Below are 3,363 nucleotides of genomic sequence, written 5' to 3'. Positions count from 1 at the left end.
CTGGGCGCGCCCCCTACCTCGTGGGCCCCTCGATGCTCCACCGACGTACTCCTTCCTCCTATATATACCTACGTATCCCCGAACGATCAGAACAGAAGCCAAAAACCTAATTCCACCGCCGCAACCTTTTGTATCCACGAGATCCCATCTTGGGGCCTGTTCCGGAGCTCCGCCGGAGGGGGTATCCACCACGGAGGGCTTCTACATCATCACCATAGCCCCTCCGATGAAGTGTGAGTACTTTACTTCAGACCTTCGGGTCCATAGCTAGTAGCTAGATGGCTTCTTCTCTGTTTTTGGATCTCAATACAATATTCTCCCCCTCTCTCGTGGAGATCTATTCGATGTAATCTTCTTTTTTGCGGTGTGTTTGTTGAGACCGATGAATTGTGGGTTTATGATCCAGTATTATCTATGGAAAATATTTGATTCTTCTCTGAATTTTATGTATGATTGAGTTATCTTTGCAAGTCTCTTCGAATTATCCTTTTTGGTTTGGCCAACTACATTGGTAGTTCTTGCAATGGGAGAAGTGCTTAGCTTTGGGTTCAATCTTGCGGTGTCCTTACCCAGTGACAGAAGGGGCAGCAAGGCACGTATTGTATTGTTGCCATCGAGGATAACAAGATGGGGTTTTTATCATATTGCATGAATTTATCCCTCTACATCATGTCATCTTGCTTACGGCGTTACTCTGTTTTTACTTAATACTCTAGATGCATGCTGGATAGCGGTCGATGAGTGGAGTAATAGTAGTAGATGCAGAATCGTTTCGATCTACTTGTTTTGGACGTGATGCCTATATACATGATCATTGCCTAGATATACTCATAACTATGCTCAATTCTGTCAATTGCTCAACAGTAATTTGTTCACCCACCGTAGAATACTTATGCTCTTGAGAGAAGCCACTAGTGAAACCTATGGCCCCCGGGTCTATTCTCATCATATCAATCTATATCACTTTATTTACTTGCTTTGTTTTACTTTGCCTTTTACTTTTACTTTGCATCTATCTATCAAAAATACCAAAAATATTATCTCTATCAGATCTCACTCTCGTAAGTGACCATGAAGAGATTGACAACCCCTAAGCATTGGTTGCGAGTTGTTATCGTTTTGTGTAGGCAAGGTTTTAAATAGCGGATAGCGGGTTGATAGCGGATTGAGGTCAGCATAGCGGAATGCGGATAGCGGGTGATATTGCGGACGCTATGTCCGCATAGCGGATTTTTAAAAACACTTGCAAATTTGAGATTGTTATGTATATTTCCAAACTGTTGACAAACAATACAACTATTGAATCTTGAATAATTGTCTTTTATATAAGCATCTACACAAAAAATGGGTCCATCTGGACAATATTCAAGCATGTAACCATGCAAACAAATACTATTATTAAACACCAAACACAAACAGATTTGTTTCATAGGAATTCTACTTAATCATTTCATAAATAAGTTCAGACTTCAAAAGTACAACCAAGAGCTAGTAATATCATATATTTACCATGATCCATTAGACCATCGCCTAATAACCAAAAGTACAACCATTGCTTCTACCGTTCGAGCAAATGATGTAAGACTAGCAATATTATGAGCAAGGGCACCCTCAATAAAGAAGTGACAGATATAATCATATGTTATCTTTGCTTCTTTGACCTTGTAATGTGCATTCACTGTAGTTTGCTTTCCCAATCCTGGCCGTGCTCGATACTTATCCATTGGACCCTTGGTCTGAGGCTTCTTAGGAACTTGAGAGATTCCACTTGCTGTAGTAGCAAGATAATCAACGATTGCAAAATCTGAATCCTCATTCCCACTCTGACCATACATCTCCCTAACCTCCTCTTGCAACTCCAACATTTTCTTCAGTGATTTATCCTTCTTTTTCTCATTCTCAGCTATCAATGTAAGCATCTGCTCTTTAACATGATCAGGAACCTGTCGGCAACATACAGAATCCTTTTTTATTCCAGCCAAGTGCTTCTTAAATCTGGTAATGCCACCATTGAAAAAGTTCAAGCAGTATCTGCATCCAACTCTGTTCTTGGTTCTGAATTCATCAATAATTGGTAAAGCATGCTCCCAGGCTGGATCTTTTCGTGTTCTTCCGGTTGCGGCAGCAGAAGAAGCCCCCTGATCCTACTGATGACATTGTGCTAGTAGCCTACTACTGCAAAAAGAAAGAAAGAAACATAAGCTATTTGCAGAAAAAATAAGTAAACAACATTTATCAGTATAAACAAAGGAAAAGACTGTACATCAGTAAAAACTGAATATATAGAAGAACATTTATCAGTATAACAAAAGAAAAAGACTGTATTGTGCAAGTTTATCAGTAAAAACTGAATATATAAAACAAAATTTAACAGTACAAACAGAAGGCAAAGACTGCAAGTTTATCAGTACAAACTGAATTCATAAACAACATTTGACAGTACAGATAAAATGTACAGAGTATGTACTGAGTACTGTCTACCGGACGAATTTACCATAAACTAAAATTTGTTCAATGATGCATCTGCTGCTTGTTCTAGCCGAGGAGAACCACGGTGAGCAGTGAGCTGTGTACAAATAAAAAGCAGAGACTATGTACTGACGTACTGATCTAGGATCTGGGCTTCCCCCAATTTTGTCTACTAGGCTATGCATCGATCGGTATAAACTAAAAGCAGAGAGAGCATATACCTTTACTCCTTGAGGTGGTGAAGCGTGGTGAGAAGAAGTAGTTGGGAAGTCGGGCAGCCGGATTGGGACGTCGAGAAGTAGGGGGTTGAGCAGCTACGCAGGAAGGGGACAGCGGAGCGGATGTGGTCGCCGCCATCCTACTGAGGGTCTGCCACGACCCACGAGCCCATGACTCGCTGCGTTGGCCCGTCGTCGACCGGTGAAGGGCATCGAGCCGAGCAAGAAGTGGCCACCCAGTCAACGAACGGGGAGACAGTGAGTGCTACGGGAGCACCATCCGACGATCTCTTCTCCGCCTCTCCGTCCGGCGTCAGCCGTGCTGCCGCTGGATCTAGGGGAGGCGCCGGTCGCTAGCCGCCAACCGGAGAGGAGAGGGAGTGAGTGGATTTAGGGTTGTCCGGTTGGGTGCGCGTCTGAAATTTGTCCGCTATGACCGCAACTAACACCACCTAAATGTCCGCTATTGCGCTCTGACAGTCGCTATTGCGGCCGCTGAAGGAAATATGCCCTAGAGGCAATAATAAAGTTATTATTTATTTCCTTATTTCATGATAAATGTTTATTATTCATGCGAGAATTGTATTAACTGGAAACGTAATACATGTGTGAATACATAGACAAACATAACGTCACTAGTATGCCTCTACTTGACTACCTCGTGAATCAAAGATGG

The 3,363-nt window shown here is 42.3% G+C and overlaps 1 long non-coding RNA gene across 1 annotated transcript; it reads right to left on the bottom strand.

Annotated features, from left to right (window-relative positions):
- Positions 1-1,374: 1,374 nt before the first annotated feature.
- Positions 1,375-3,098, bottom strand: LOC123065581 (uncharacterized). Its single transcript, XR_006431075.1, has 2 exons — positions 2,691-3,098; positions 1,375-2,175 (listed from the first exon to the last, which is right to left on the bottom strand). It is a non-coding gene; the product is annotated as an uncharacterized lncRNA (long non-coding RNA).
- Between the last annotated feature and the right edge of the window lie 265 nt (positions 3,099-3,363).

The sequence above is a fragment of the Triticum aestivum genome, chromosome 3B (assembly GCF_018294505.1).
Source record: "Triticum aestivum cultivar Chinese Spring chromosome 3B, IWGSC CS RefSeq v2.1, whole genome shotgun sequence".
In the NCBI taxonomy this organism is placed as follows: Eukaryota; Viridiplantae; Streptophyta; class Magnoliopsida; order Poales; family Poaceae; genus Triticum; species Triticum aestivum.
Note: the sequence above shows the minus strand (reverse complement) of the source record. Positions and strands in the feature narration are given on the sequence as shown.